Source organism: Triturus cristatus, chromosome 5_1 (genome assembly GCF_964204655.1).
Source record: "Triturus cristatus chromosome 5_1, aTriCri1.1, whole genome shotgun sequence".
Taxonomy (NCBI): Eukaryota; Metazoa; Chordata; class Amphibia; order Caudata; family Salamandridae; genus Triturus; species Triturus cristatus.
In genome coordinates, this window is record NC_140587.1 from 38,280,739 (window position 1) to 38,297,533 (window position 16,795).

Sequence of the window (16,795 nt, forward strand, 5' to 3'; positions counted from 1 at the left end):
GTAACCCCGAGCCGTATACACCATTCGCTCCTGCGTTGCGCACCAGTCCACCCCCCTTCTCCATGCAGCGCATTTAGGTGGGTCGGTCTGCCTCCAGGCAGCTGCGATATCCCTTTTAGCCACTACCAGAGTAGTAGTTAGGAAACATGTCTCAATGCGGGATCCGTCCAGTCCATCCGTTATCCCCAGCAAAGCCAATTTGGGGTCATGGGGGACCTCCCACCCCAGGGTCTCAGTTAACTCAAGCTCAATCTCGCCCCAGTAGTTCCCCAGGCGCGGGCAAGTCCATACCATGTGGAAGAAGTCCGCCGGGTCTGCCCCACAACGTGCACAAGAAGCATCTGTAGAAAGGCCCGCACGGTAGAGGCGTTCCGGGGTCAGGTAGGCGTTATGCAGGTAATAAAGCTGGATGAGCCGCAGCCTGGCTGATGAGGTAATCGTCCTGGGTGCCATAAGGGCGTCCCTCCAATCAGCTTCGTCCAATGGTCCCACCCAAGCCTCCCATTGCTGCCTCATTCTGTCCCAGTCCACCGGGGTGTTATTGACCAGGGTCCGATAAATACAGGAGAGTCCCCCCTTCCCAAGACACCCCAACATCACCTGAGCTTCGGGCGGGTTATGGTAAGGGATCCTTGAATCCAGAGGGACATGAGACTGGATTGCGTGGCGCAGCTGGAGATATTTATAGAATTGCGAGGGGTGCAGCGAGAACCGGTTCTGAAGCTCCTGGAAGGAACACATGTGGCTTCCCCGCCACACGTCGCCCAAATGAGAGATCCCGAGGAGATCCCACGCTCGGAACCCTTCTAACCCCGCTACCTCTCGCATACAGAACATCAAATATTGCTACTCATTTCCTGTATTGGTGTCACTGAACCACTCATATGCCTTATGATAGTGAGACTAAATTTCATTAGATAATTGGGTTTTCCCATGATAATTCTGTATCTTTATTGTATGTTCCTAAGAATCATATACATTAATTTGGCTTTTCATTTGTAATAAACCTTCCTAACCCTATTTACTGAATTCTGGTCATCATTGTGTAGCCAAATGGGGTACATGAATAATTAAACTCCCTGATTAATGTTAACCCCCTTTTACCTCCCGGCCAACTAGAACAATTCATAGGATAAGAAATGGTTAGAGTGGCTCAGCGGTCTTTCACATCTCTTCCTGTCCCCCTGGTCATAAAACTGTGTCTGCCCATTGTGCATGTGCAGTGAGGGGTGCAACAAGCACCCCAGCAGCAGCCTCTGAGGTGCAGGAGAACGAGGCCGAGGCCCGAGGGAGGCGGTGCTGCTGGATATCGAAGGTGAGCTCTGAGCAGGCAGCAGAGAGACAGATGCCGCGCTGTGTTTGCTTTCCTGCAGGGCTCATCATCTTTCAATGTAAGGGTGACCTGTCCCATTCCAAGATGGCGGCAGAGAAGTTTTCAACTGCAGCATCTGCTTCCTGGAGGTCTGTGTGGCGACCATCCTTAAACAGGATAATTTGCGCAGTAACTCATTCAGTCCGCTCTCTGTCTTGCTCACTTCTTTTCTCGGTTGAGGAGTGGCATTTCCAGGTATTCAGTGATGTAATGTAAGAGTATTTATAGAGTGCGGACTAATCTCCCGTGAGGGTCTCTAGGTGCTGAGTAGGTGCGGAAAGTTCAGGTGCATCAGTTGAAAAGCCAGGTCTTCACTTTCTTTCCAAATGTTGTGAGCATGGTGGCTGTCCTACTGTCCTGGGGAGGGCGTTCCAGGTCTTTGCTGCTAGATAGGAGAATCATCGGCCTCCTGACCTACTTCTGCGAATGCGTGGGATGTGTGTGAGTCACAGCGAGGTAGATCTGAGGTTCCGGGGTAGCTGGTGGAAGTGCAGATGGTGGTTGAGGTAGGCGGGTGCTTCCTGATGCAGCACCTCGTAGGCAAGAGTAGGTACCATGAACTGGCAGCGCTTCTGGACGGGGAGCCAGTGGGGTTCTCAGAGGTGAGGTGTGATGTGGGTGCTGCAAGGTAGGTTGAGAGTACAGTTTTGTGTGATGTTTCAATGTGTTATGTGTGACACGTTGATTGACACACTGTTTTGCACCACCTAATAATTATGTTTTGCTCTTACAAATTCCCCACCCCTCCCCCGCTGCTCACACTTAATAATGCTGGACAGAATCACAAAGCCACATTTTTCAAAAAAAGATATGGTTCTTTTAAGTTCTGGTGGGAATGGAAACAAAAAATTACAACATGGTTTGGGCTTGCAATCTTGAGCTTATCTGAGTTATTCTGGTCACTGCTTCCTTTTAAACTTCACCTCCCTTTCTCTTTAAAAAATGCATTCCTCACTTAAGGTTTACAGGCTACACGTGTTGTCCATCCTATCTTCCTGTAAACCGATATCGGTAGGAGGAAAGACTGATGAAAACAAGCTTAATGTCTCCAGAATGTTTAACATTTATATGTGCTTATAAAGAATCACTATTGTGGTATAGGAGCATGTCTATTTCCATATGATGTTCCCGCGCCTTATCAACAATCTCTCAGTATTATAAGCGTCTATCATTAAACCTCTTTGTTTAATCCTTTGTTTTATAATCACATTGACTCCTCGAGTGAGAGCAGGCGTCTTACCTGTCTTGTATGTGTTGATTATTTCCGTGGGGTGGGGGTGGGGAGTCTTGAAGCTCAAAACCACCAGAAAACAGTATTCCTCTGGTGCCTGCTAGGAAAGCAGTTCTCTTTTGTGCATCGGCCCAGGACAGGGACACGTTTCTGGTATTGAAGCCAGGGGTCGGACAGGATCATTTTGCTTTTGAGGCCGGAAGCAGTTGGGCGGGACCATGGAGGAGGTTCCTTGCTCTTCTCACCGCCATCTTGCATCAAGAGAATCCGAGCCACCGTGGGGGGTAGGTAACAAGGAGTCTGAGCAGCACACATGGTGCCATTAAATAACAAATCAAATGCATAAAAAGGGAGGGTTGCTCGCCCAATTTTCAGAGCATCCGTGCTCTCTAATGGGACAGAGAGCCTTTCTGATTCATTGGTGTATAACCAGAAGACGTAAAGCTGTCACTTGTAAGCAGCTGTGGACGAAACTACTTTACAGGGAGAGCATTATTTGCTCAGTTTAGCGCTACCAAGTGTGCTACGAGTATGTGCGCCAGTGTCTAATGCTTGTTGGGATGCGTTTATATTACTAATATGTGTTACATTTACACGAGATGCGTGGCTCTTAGCAGGGCTGCCTGTGTCTGTCATCCTGCAGGACTCATCATCTTTCAATGTAAGGGTGACCTGTTCATCTGCTTAATATACAACTTCGAGGCACCTGTACAGCTCAGTGCACCTCTGATCAGTCTCTGCCGTTACCTCAGAACCCCCTGCCCTCCTGTATCCCATAAAGCCCCCTGCAGCCTCTTATTCACCTTCAGCCGCAATGCTCCTCTAACCCCCTGCAGCCTCAGTGCACCCCTGAGCTCCCTGCAGCCTCAGTGCACCCCTGAGCTCCCTGCAGCCTCAGTGCACCCCTGAGCTCCCTGCAGCCTTAGTGCTCCTCCGAGCTCCCTGCTGCCTCAGTGCTCCTCCGAGCTCCCTACTGCCTCAGTGCACCTCTAAGCTCCCTGCAGCCTCGGTGCTCCTCCGAGCTCCCTGCAGCCTCTGTGCACCCCTGAGCTCCCTGCTGCCTCAGTGCACCTCTGAACTCCCTGCAGCCTCAGTGCTCCTCTGAACTCCCTGCAGCCTCAGTGCTCCTCTGAACTCCCTGCAGCCTCAGTGCTCCTCTGAGCCCCCTGCAGCCTCAGTGCTCCTCTGAGCCCCCTGCAGCCTCTGTGCTCCTCTGAGCCCCCTGCAGCCTCTGTGCTCCTCTGAGCCCCCTGCAGCCTCTGTGCTCCTCCGAGCTCCCTGCAGCCTCAGTACACCCCTGAGCTCCCTGCAGCCTCTGTGCTCCTCCGAGCTCCCTGCAGCCTCTGTGCACCCCTGAGCTCCCTGCTGCCTCAGTGCTCCTCTGAGCCCCCTGCAGCCTCAGTGCTCCTCTGAGCCCCATGCAGCCTCAGTGCTCCTCTGAGCCCCCTCCAGCCTCAGTGCACCCCTGAGCTCCCTGCAGCCTCAGTACACCCCTGAGCTCCCTGCAGCCTCTGTGCTCCTCCGAGCTCCCTGCAGCCTCTGTGCACCCCTGAGCTCCCTGCTGCCTCAGTGCACCTCTGAACTCCCTGCAGCCTCAGTGCTCCTCTGAACTCCCTGCAGCCTCAGTGCTCCTCTGAGCCCCCTGCAGCCTCAGTGCTCCTCTGAGCCCCTGCAGCCTCAGTGCTCCTCTGAGCCCCCTGCAGCCTCAGTGCTCCTCTGAGCCCCTGCAGCCTCAGTGCTCCTCTGAGCCCCCTGCAGCCTCAGTGATTCTCTGAGCCCCCTGCAGCCTCTGTGCTCCTCTGAGCCCCTCCAGCCTCAGTGCTCCTCTGAGCTCCATGCAGCCTCAGTGCTCCTCTGAGCTCCATGCAGCCTCAGTGCCCCTCTGAGTCCCCTGCAGCCTCAGTGCTCCTCTGAGCTCCATGCAGCCTCAGTGCCCCTCTGAGTCCCCTGCAGCCTCAGTGCTCCTCTGAGCCCCCTGCAGTCTCTGTGCTCCTTTGAGCTCCCCGAAGCCTCAGTGCTCCTCTGAGCCCCCTGCATCCTCTGTGCTCCTCTGAGCCCCCTGCAGCCTCAGTGCTCCTCTGAGCCCCTGCAGCGTCAGTGCTCCGCTGAACCTCTGCAGCCTCTGTGCTCCTCTGAGCCCCCTGCAGCCCTGGTGTTCCTCTGAGCTCCCTGCCGCCTCAGTGCTCCTCTGAGCTCTATGTCAAGGCATTGGCACCAAGCAATACGGTGTCAAAGGTGCGTCGAGGGTCAAGATGCATCGAAGTTGTGCTGCTGTGTTGAAAGCTTATAAGTTGGAGCTGAGTCGTGCAACGTCGAAGATGCGCGCGAAGCCCAAAGAGAAAATCACGGTTCTTACAGCAACAGCGTAGTGTCGGCGTCGAGGGAGATTTTCACAGATCCAGTACTTTAAACTCACTTCCAAGGGCCTAAGACTGGATTGACATCACTTGACAGAGCAGGATGTTGCAGGCATTCTGCTCTAGATCAGAACTGTTAAGCTCGCCACTCACCTGTACTCCACTTTGTTCCTCTGCTGATGATGACTGTTCCTCAATCCCTCTGAACGCTACAAGAACGGCAAGAAAAGTCTAGCTTGCCGATCCTATAACATTCCGGGAGAAGGGGGATGGGAGATAGAGAGACAAGATAAATAAATAGTGGATGCTGTTCTCACTTCTTGGATGTCGGGAATCATATCTCTCTAGAAGGAGGGTGCATAATGCCATGGTCCTGGTCTGCAGGGCTTTATATTCATGCTTTTTCTAAAAAAGAACTGTATTCTTATTAATTATTACATCCACTCCCTCTATCCTCTTCTATATAGTACTACGTATATGAATTGTATCCTACCAGGTGCACAAACAATAAACCTTCTCCTTCTGATGGCCAACCTTCTATTTAAATGCTTAACTTAATGTTCATCAGTTGAGAGCATCTACAACTCAATGTAACAATATTAACATTGTGCCCTTAGTCTTTAGTAACAAAGATATTTTCTTTAAACATTGAATGACATCATACCTGGTATCTTGTAAACTAAGATACAAACACATATAAGCAACATACAGCTTTTGCTCATACGGTCTTTCTGTATTATTAACTCCACAAAGGTTTAGCTGTGTTTATATATAATAGTTCTATGCTTCTGGACTTTCACAGTTCGCTTTTCCTGCTTTTCCAGTCTTTTAATTAACAAAATAAAGCTTTCTAGTTCAAGTGAAAGTCATTGTTTCAAGGCGTGCTCTTGACCTTGGAACACCTTTCAAATGAAGTCTTATTCCCTTTATTTCTGTGCAATTCAAAGAAAAAAAGAGCAAATGACTACACAAATGCAGAAGAGCGATAATATCAAATGACCGCAACCTTCTAGGAATAAACATGTTACCGAATGTCTTGTCAGATTGTAACAGGAATTGTTCTTTAAATTCTTTCTTTCTTTGCAGGGATCCGGAAACCGGAAGACGCGTCGGGGGGAAGGAATCTGAAGGACACCTGAAATCAGCTGGGAACCTGAAAAGGACAACCGGAACTCGAGTCCGGACAAGGGCAGGCTGGAAACAGGTAAGCGCCAGGATCTCAAACGAGATGAAGCAATTTTCAGGTAGCGGGTGCGGTTTATATACCTTATTTCTTAAACACGTGTACACATGTGTACTTGTTGTAGGAGAGTAGCATCTGCTTCACAGGTTTACCCCCACTTTTTGCTGGTGTGTCACTGTTTTTCGACTTTAGTCTAGCTGGGGCCCTGCTATTCAGGGCCCCAGCCTAGCTGCTTCCTCTCTAAATTGATTGCATGTACTTTAGATACACAACAGATTGGATCCTGAGGTACCCTTGTGAGTCCCTAGTATATGGTACACTATGTACCCAGGGCATAGGTACCCCAGAGGCCTCCCAGTGGCTGCAGCATGTATTATGCCACCCCTGGGAAGCCACCCAAAATGACACCACCGGTCTGCTACTGCAGCCTGGGTAAGATGGTGCTTGCACCCCTGACTGTGGTATAGGTTACTTGTATCACTATATATATACACACATATAAACCTATAAGTCACTCCTATGGCAGACCTTATCAATCCTGATGGCAGAGTGCTTGGTTCTTATGTTAGATGGTGCCCCTGCATGAGCAGAGCCCCTCTGCAGCGTTCGGAGACCCTTCTCTGATGCCGTATGTAGTGCAGCCTGACCATATACTGACTGAAACTCCGACAGGGGAGGCCTGGACAATAGGTTTCCTATCACAGGGAGGTGTAATCACCTGCCAGACAGGCTTATGTGTATTGGGGCTGGGTGGGAGCACTCTCTGAGTGCTTTGAAGTCCTGCACTGGGGGCACATTTGGTGTCCCTGTGCATAGTCCAGCTCACACCGGTTCACACGCTTCCAGCCCTTGCACAGGCACAAAACTGGACAAAGGAGATGGGTGTAGCCACCCCTCTTTCCAAACCCTCCCATAGGTGGGTCCCCAGAGCTAGTCCAGCCCCTTCCTTAGGTATAAGTAAGGAACCTCTGTAACCAGAACTTTAGATATCCCTAGACGGAACTCCTGTTCACCGTGCACTTTTGAAAGTGCATTGACTTCTCAACGAATTCTGAAGTCATACTTGGGCTGACTTGTAGCCCCCACCTCAAGCACTGAATCCACCGAAGATTGTCGGCCTGGTCACTCCGAGTGACCCATGGGCTGCCATTTTGTGTTTCATCTTGAGGTCCCTTCGCGATCCTTGGTCCGTTGACTGGTGGGTCCCTGAGGGGGTAACTTTGAATTTCCTTGGGCTTTTCTGGTTGCTCCAGAAATGCCCCAACTCCCTACCAAGTGGTGAGTCCCACAGACCTTGCTGGTCTGCACCGAAGCATCTTTCTCGTTTCTGCGTGGGTTGCTGTTGCCAAGGCTTGGTGAGTACAATCCGGATCCCGACGTTGCGGCACTCGACATCCTTCGTGGGACAGCTCGAATCCAGCTCCTGGTCATCCTCGATGCTTCCTGGTCCTCGTGGCTGAAGAGTCAAGCTTCACCTTCTTCACCTGAAATCACCCGACATCGGTGGGCATCTGCTTATCGCCTTCCTGTATGGACTGGTACAGGGTGGCCACTATAACTAGTGGACAGCATATACCAGGCCAACTTCTCACATTGCTGTGCGGCGTGTGGGATTCCAGCTTGCTATTATTTTACCAGATAATCTCAATTGAGTGACTAACTGAAAACCACTAAAGGTACCCTAGGTACATATAATACAAGCTTTAGAATAACAGTAAGTTCTACTGAACTTAGAGTTGTGTGTTAAGGGCTTAGCACACCCTTTCTACAACTCATCCGGCTACGAAGATTGGGCCCATTGTCCCGACCTCCCCGGGCCTAAATAGCTTGCTATCATTTCCAGCGCTATCTCTAACAAGTGTGGAGGCCCGGTTCAAAAAAATTAAATCAGGTTCACCTATTGATCCCCTGGCCCCAAAAAATCTTTCCCAAGTCATGCCATCCATTCTACCAGTGTATCTTGAATTGATGAATCTCTCTCTAGAGTCAGCTATAGTACCTGCAACATGGAAACACGCAAAAGTTATCCCTCTGCTGAAAAAACCGTCGCTGGACCCAGTCCACCCGGGTAACTATCGTCCAATTTCGCAACTTCCTTTTTTAGCGAAAATGGTAGAACTACATGTCCAGACTATTCTGACGGAGTTCATTGAACTAAATGCTATCCTTGACCCGTCGCAGAACGGTTTTAGAGCTCGGCATGGCACTGAGTCTGCCTTGTTGACAGTGACGGAGGAAATCCGAGGGATACTGGATGTAGGGGACTCGGCGGCCTTAGTTCTTCTCGACCTAAGTGCCGCTTTTGACACGGTCTCCCATGAAATCCTACTAAGGCGGCTATCTGATATTGGAGTGAAGGATCTGGCTCTTGACTGGTGCCGAGCCTTTCTAACTGAAAGATCTTTTCAGATATGGATGCCACCATTTCAATCCCGGAGGTATGCCTTACAATGAGGAGTGCCTCAGGGGTCTATCCTGAGCCCCCTCTTGTTTAATATCTACATGCAACCGCTGGCCCAGGTGGCTCGGAAGAGGGGTCTGTCAATAGTGTCATACGCTGACGACACCCAACTAGTGATTGCCTACTCCAAAAAGAACACCGCAAATCTAAGTAGATTCAGGGAAGATCTTGCTGAGGTGGCAAACTGGATGGCCAGCAATTATCTCCAACTTCACGCCAGTAAATCTGAGGTGTTAGTATTTGGAAAAGATCGGGACCTATCGTCTGATCATTGCTGGCCTGACAACCTTAAGCCAGCCCCGGTGCCCAAAGAAGCGGTCAAAAACTTGGGTTTCTGGATCGATAGCGGTCTGACTTTTGACTTACAAGCCAAGGCCGTGGCTGGGTCGTGTTTTGGCCTACTGCGTGGTTTGAAGCCAGTACTGGGCTTTTTTCCCCCTAGAGATCGTCAGACCATAATCCAGGCGACTATACTATCGAGACTGGACTATGGGAATGGATTGTATCTTGGGGCGAATAAATCCTGTATCATGCGTTTACAGAGAGCTCAGAATGCCGCAGCACGTATGCTAGTGGCACTCCCGAGATCTGCATCGGTTGCACACATCCTTCCCAAGCTGCATTGGTTGCCTGTGGAAATAAAAAATTCAATTTAAAACCTGATTTGTTGCTCATAGAATTCTCTCTCTACAGGCTCCATTGGGTCTATCTAAGCTACTTCAACCGTATACACCTCAACGATCTCTTAGATCATCCAACCAGCTGCTAGCTATCGTACCCCGGACGGTGAGAGCAAAAGCTGGGGGGCGGTCTTTCCGCTGTCTTGCAGCGTTACTGTGGAATCGACTCCCTCTTTCCATCATACAGATACAGACTCATATCTCCTTCCGCAAGGCGATCAAGACCTGGCTCTTCCCTGCCGTTGTATAATCTCCTTCTTGTCCCGCCACTCTCTCGTTTCTCTGATCGCGCTGGGACGCCCCATTGCTGGGGCAGCTATGCGCGCTATAAATCTGAAAAATAGATAAATAAATAAATAAGAGAGTTTAGTAGTCCACACTAGAGTAGGTAGTGCAATACACTACACCTCACTAGTAATGTCTTCAAGGCCAGGAACCAGTGGGTCCCTGCTAGAAGTCAATGGGCTTCTAGTTTCCAAGTATGATAACCTCCCATTCATGGAACTGAGAGCATTATGCACAGCTAGAAAACTGAGGACAGGCAAAAGTCCAACCACCCAGCATCTCATAGAAGTACTCAGGCTGGATGATCTCCGAAGACCTTTAGGGTCTGAAGGGGCAGGCAGAGTGGGTGGAGCAGCACCAGAGGAAGGGCCTAGGGGTGTAACTCACCATGACTTAACCTCTGAGGCTGGCCAGGCAGATGACAATGATCTGATCCTGGAAAATCCAATTCCCCTAGAAGGTGATGGAGATGACCACAATGGACCCCTCTTTGTCCCTCCTGGAAGAGTTGGTGGAGGGCCTAGAAGGTCAAGATCTCCCCCACTGGAGTCTAACCATTCTTACTCATCAGTAGGGACATCTGTTTCCTCTCATAGGAGGGAAACCTCTCAGGAGAGGAGGGAGAGACTGCTTAGGTATGAGGAAGCTCAGCTGGAAATCAGGCAGAGGCAGGTAGCCCTAGATAAGGAGGCCCTAGAGATCTAAAGAGCTAGAAAAAAGGTGGGACTAGAGTCCCATGGTGGCAGCAACATTTCTAGAGATAGGGAGAGGTTTTATGACCATAGAAACGTGAATAAGATTGTCCCTCCCTACCAGAGTGCGGATAACATCCACAAATGGATAACTGCACTGGAAAGGGCCTGTAAAGTTCAAAGGGTCCCCCAGGGGCAGTGGGCAGCAATCTTATGGCTCTCCTTTGAAGACAAAGGTAGAGATAAGCTCCTCACTGTTAGAGAGGAGGAGGCAGATGATTACATAAATCTGAAGAGTGCCTTGATTGATGGGTTTGGCCTAACCACTGAGCAATACAGGTTAAAGTTCAGGGATACCCAAAAGGCACAGAATCAAGACTGGGTAGACTTTGTAGATTGTGCTACTAAGGCTCTGGAAGGTTGGTTACTTGGCAGCAAAGTGCATGACTTTAAAGGATTTACAATTTAATTATGAGTTAGCAGATCCTTAATAATTGTTAGAATCAGCAGTTGCACCAGTACCTGGTACTCAGATCTGACCTCTCATCAAGAATTGGGAAAGAAGGCAGACAAGTGGGTCAGAACCAAGGTAAGGCAGAAGGTACAGAACCAAGGTGGTAAACCCAAGAAGCAAGATCCTAAAAACTCTGACAAGGGTAGGGAGAAGGGTAAAGATCAGACGTCTTCACAAGGCTCCCAAACATCTTCTTCAGGTGGGGATTCACAGTCTACCAAGGGAAAAGGCCAAAAGAAACCATGGTGCAAAATCTGTAAGGGGAAAACTCACTGGACCAGTGACTGCACCAAGTCCAAAGAATCTACTCCAGCCACCATTGCCCCTAAGGCAACTGTTCCCTTAGTACAGCTACAATTGGTGGTGGTAATGTTCAGAATAAGAGTGTAGTAGAGTTGACCCTGGGTTCTGAGATGGACTCTGGCCTAGTCAGAGTTCCACCTCAGGCTGTGCTTGTCTGTGATGGAGGCATGGATATGTCCTCCTTTGTGAGTCCCAGTAATCTGGACAAATACAGACAACAGCTTTTAATAAATTGAAAAGAGGCTTTGGCATTCAGGGACACCGTAGCAAGTGTCACAATGGTGACAAAAGATCTTGTGGATCCTGGGCAGATTATACTTGGTGAAATGTACCAAGTGACCAATGCTAGCAATGTCAGAACTGACCATTCTCTGACAGTTGTTAACTTATCCTGGGGAGGGGTAACTGGTGTTAAGAAGGTTGTGGTAAGTGCAGACCTACCAGTACAGTGCTTGCTTGGCAATGATCTAGAAACTTCAGCATGGGCTGATGTGGAGCTCAGGACACATGCAGAAATGTGAGGGATCCCTGCTCATGTCTTTGCTGTGACTAGGTCACAGGCAAAAATGTCTAACACTGGACAGGCCCTGGATTCTGGAATAATGGACCAGGTGCCTCCCAAGAGGAGGAGCAGTAGGGTTAAGGCAGCGCCTTCCCACCTGACTCAGAATGCAGATCAGTCTCCTCAGGGAGAGGATCTTGAGCCTGAAGAAGGAACTGTCCCAGAGGAGCTTGAACCTGACCAGGTTGAGTTATTTGGGACAGGGGGCCCTTCCAGGTCTGATCCGAGCCAGGAGCAGGAAACCTGCCCCTCTCTTAAACTCCTCATAAAGCAAGCTGCTGATGAGGTTTCTGGGAATGCTAGTGGCACCCATAAGATATATTGGGATGATGGACTCCTTTACTCAGGGTAGAGACCCCAAGCCTGGTGCATCCAGGAGGTTGGTTATACCTCTGAAGTTTAGGGGCTTCCTATTGACACTAGCCCATGATATTCCCCTAGCAGGACACCTGGGCCAGAACAAGACTTGGGACAGAATTGTCCCTCACTTTTACTGGCCCCACATGTCTGAAGACACTTAGGAGTTTTGTCGCTCCTGTGTGACCTGCGAAGCCAGTGGCAAGGCAGGTGGAACCACAAAGGCCCCTCTGATACCACTACCTGTGGTAGGGGTTCCCTTTGAGAGTTTGGGATTGACATTGTTGGTCCCATGGATCCTCAGACCGCCTCTGGGCACAGGTTTATACTGGTGGTGGTGGACCATGCCACCAGGTACCGGCAAGCAATTCCCCTAAGGACCACTACAGCACCTGTGGTGGCAAGAGATCTCTTGGGTGTATTCTCAAGAGTAGGCCTTCCAAGGAGGTAGTATCTGACAGGAGTGCAAACTTCATGTCTAGTTACTTGACTGCTATGTGGAAGGAGTGTGGAGTGAACTACAAGTTCACCACACGCTATCACCCACAATGCAATGGTTTAGTTGAGAGATCCAACAAAACCTTAAAGGGCATGATTAAAGGTCTCCCAGAGAAGCTCAGGCGCAGAAGGGACATCCATTTGCCCTGCCTTTCGTTTGCCCACAGGGAGGTGCCACAAAAGGGGTTGGTTACAGCCCTTTTGAACTTTTGTTTGGCCATCCTGTCAGGGGTCCTTTGTGTCTGGTGAAGGAGGGATGGGAGTTACCGCTCAAACCCCCTAAACAGGACATAGTGGACTATGTACTTGGTCTCCACTCCTGGATGGCTGAGTACATGAAAATGGCAACCAAAAAACTTGAGGCAAGCCAGGAATTACAAAAAGCCTGGCATGGCCAAAAAGGCTGTACTGACTGTTTACCAGCCAGAACAGAAAGTGTGGGTGTTGGAGCCTGTGGCCCCAGCAGCCCTCCAGGAGAAATGGAGTGGCCCCCATACAATTGTTGAACAGAAAGGGGCGGTCACCTACTTGGTAGACCTTGGAAACCCTAGGAGTCCCCACAGGGTACTTCATTTCAACAGACTAAAACCATGTGTTGACAGGGCAGACATGGGCTTGCTCATGGCTACTGATGAAGGACAGGAGGAAGAGAGTGACCCACTCCCTGACCTGCTTATGGATTAATCTTCCTATTTGTTATTCATATCAGTCAGTGATCCAATTTGGCAAAAAAAGAACGGGCAGCAGTCCTCCAGGTAAGACGAACATTGACTGATATGAATAACAAATAGGAAGATTAATCCATAAGTTATATGAAAATTATGATATTCTTCTGTCAACCGATTTAACAGAGTGAGGAAAGGTGCACCAGTGAGTGTTCTCATATTTCGCTTCATTATTACTAAAGTTTGCGAAGATTGGCTTGTTTATCAAAAGGGTCATTTGTATATGCAGTTTTCTTTTGTCCTGAAGATGGTCTGAGGGATTTACACCATAGAAGACCGAAACGTCGACTTTACTGTCCATTTCCTCAAAAAATTTATGTTGTCCAAGTGACTGTCTTATCTATCAAGATATCTCTCACTTCTCTGAGTGAACAAGGAATGGATGTTTTAACCCATGAAGTATAGGTTAAATTGATTTATACCTTTCTCATGTGGATGCATTGAATTAATCTCATTTCTGATTGTACCCTGCTTAATTGGATTTACAATTGAAAATATATTCATAAACTGATTATAAGATATACCTGTGTCTCTGCTTTCTTGTTTTAATCTCTTTCTTGCATTTATTGTATGATTCAATCTATACATTGGATTGTTGATTCAAAATTCCAATAATAGTTAACTTTTAAACAACTGCCTTTCAAAAAAAACTATAGGTGGGAAATCAAATCTTCTCAAGTAAATTCCCTTGTTGGCACATCTTACCTGATACCTGCATGAGCAGAGCCCCTCTGCAGCATTCGGAGACCCTTCTCTGATGCGGTTTGTAGTGCAGCCTGACCATATACTCTTAGGTGCTTTATAACCTTGAGGTAAATGCTAACTTTGGGATGGCTGCACAGAAACATGTCGTGTTTGGTGTCAAACGCTTTGGAATCCTACCCTCCGCCAGTTCTGGTGGCGGGGTAGAATTCCACCCTTCTAGAGGGAGAGACATGTCCCCACTGGTATACCCGATAGAAACTTAATAGAGCCCTGGCATCACAAAATGGAAGCTGCAGCCACAGACACGGGTCTGGCCTCCTGCTGCTGACCGAAACTCCGGCAGGGGAGGCCTGGACAATAGGTTTCCAGTCACAGGGAGGTGTAACCACCTCTCAGACAGGCTTATGTGTATTGGGGCTGGGTGGGAGCACTCTCTGAGTGCTTTGAAGTCCTGCACTGGGGGCACATTTGGTGTCCCTGTGCATACTCCAGCTCAAACCGGTTCAGGGGCTTTCAGCTCCTGCTCTGGCACGAAACTGGACAAAGGAGATGGGTGTAGCCACCCCTCTTTCCAAACCCACCCATAGGTGGGTCCCCAGAGCTAGTCCAACCCCCTCCTTAGGTATATGTAAGGAACCTCTGTAACCAGAACTTTAGATATCCCTGGACGAAACTCTGAAGCTGAATCCTGGAACTTTGACGCTCTCCTCAAGACTATAGGACTGAAGAAATCTCACTTGGGGTCAAGGAGTGACTCCCCTGCTTGGCAGGCACCAACAAGGCAATTTGCCAGTCTGCATTTCCGAAGCTCCCGCCGGACTCCGAAGTATTTGCAGCCCAGGAAGAGGATTGCCAGACATCTCACAGGCCGACCCAAGTTTCCGGCAAAGCTGAGACCCGTAGCCCTCGTGAGTAGCGTGGAACCGGAACTCCTGGTCACCGTGCACTTTTGCAAGTGCATTGACTTCCCTACGTCTCCTGAAGTCGTGCTTGGGCTGACTTGTAGCCCCCACCTCGAGCACTGAATCCACCGAAGATTGTCTGCCTGGTCTCTCTGAGTGACCCGTGGGCTGCCATTTTGTGTTTCGTCTCGAGGTCCCTTCGTGATCCCTGGTCCGTTGACTGGTGGGTCCATGAGGGGGTAACTTTGAATTTCCTTGGGCTTCCCTGGTTGCTTCAGACTTGCCCCGATTCCCAACCAAGTGGTGAGTCCCACAGACCTTGCTGGTCTGCACTAAAGCATCTTTCTCGTTTCTGCGTGGGTTGCTGTTGCCAAGGCTTGGTGAGTCCAATCCGGACCCCGACGCTGCAGCACTCGACATCCTTTGTGGTACAGCTTGAATCCAGCTCCTGGTTGTCCTCGACGCCTCCTGGTACTCGTGGCTGAAGAGTCAAGGTTCACCTTCTTCACCTGAAATCACCTGACATCGGTGGGCATCTGCCTATCGCCTTCCTGGTCACTGGCTAGTGACCCAGACTCTGTCCCCTCTGCTTTCAGGTTCTTCTCATCTTCGATCCAGGCTTGGATCTCTTCGGACACGGCAGCAGCACTTCTTCGTCACCTCCCATTGAAATCGACGACACGACCCGACACCAAAAGACACCTATGCACCCGGCTTCCCTGGGTGAGGTAACAAGAGTACTCCAGTGCTCCCGTGGGTGTTGACCCTAGAACTTCCTAAGTCCAAGAGGGTTTGGTCCTGACTCAGTTCTAAGTGTCCCTAATCTTTAAAAATCTAACCACGACTTTCCCCATAGAAGCTAACGGGAGCTTGCGGCTGTGTTCACACACTGCACACTGCCCCCGTGGGTCCCCTATGTCACTACCTTGGGTGGTTCCTTGGGGTCCCAGTGATTTTATAGGCTCTAGGCCTTGTTTCTAGTCAAGTCGTGGTTCTTATACCACTATTTTAGTATATGGTGTGGCTCGGCCCTAGGGCCTGCCGTGTATTTGTGCTTATTACTGTGATATTTGAAGTGTAACTTATGTGTTTTGACCTCTAGTCTCATAAAGAGTCTAGGAGGGTGTGTTTACAAATAAATACATATATTTTATATATATACCTGGTGTGGTTATCTTTCATTTAGGAACTCAAGAGATTATAGACTGGTAAAACAAGCTGCTTTACATTCCTTCAAGACTTAGCCTGAAGGCTGCTCTCCATAGCTACCACTGGGATAGCTTTCAATAAAGGTTGTCTTTAACCTATAACCAATAAGGGGTTGTTTGGACTGGTACAGGGTGCCCACTATAATTAGTGGACAGCATATACCAGGCCAACTTCTCACACTTGTTTCCAACAGTTGTCACGCGTTTAGAGTTAACTGCTTGATTTCTTCCTGCATGTGCGCACGAGGCAAACTGTAGGCACATTTTTGTCTGTTAACACGTGTATGACTTATTTAGCTTTGCTTCCTTGATTAATTATGCATAAATAATGTGTGCGGAGTCATTTTACCAATGTTTGGAGATTTACAATAATGGTTGATCGTGTTTACAATAATGTTCCCAATATTCTTTATGAAAAATACAGGCATCTCAAGAAGACTATGATGCCATATGTAATCATCAGTACTCCAATAATTCTAATGCTAGTACACAATATTAAACATGAATAATATAGGAAGTCAAGAAAGCAATGCCAAGTTCTTGCCACTCCTGTCACCTATAACAAGAACTATGCTTGGGACCATACAACATCAGCATGTAGGGATTGAGTCACCATACCTCATCAGTATCTATGGCCTCCAATCAGACTAGCTTATAGTGCCTCACTTGGCCTCCTAACCTTTCCAGAGAGATTTGGCACACCTGAATACAACACTCCCAACCCTTTCAGGGATCGGGGTAGCAGGTCACCCCCTTTTGT

The 16,795-nt window shown here is 49.0% G+C and overlaps 1 protein-coding gene across 1 annotated transcript in view; it reads left to right on the forward strand.

The window, feature by feature from the left end:
- The window catches only part of LOC146830090 (uncharacterized), a 39,656-nt gene that overhangs the window by 9,020 nt on the left and 13,841 nt on the right, over positions 1-16,795 (forward strand). The window contains exon 2 of the mRNA XM_085604325.1: positions 6,047-6,164. The gene's annotated coding sequence lies outside the window, so the exon portion shown is untranslated. The remainder of the gene's footprint in view (positions 1-6,046; positions 6,165-16,795) is intronic.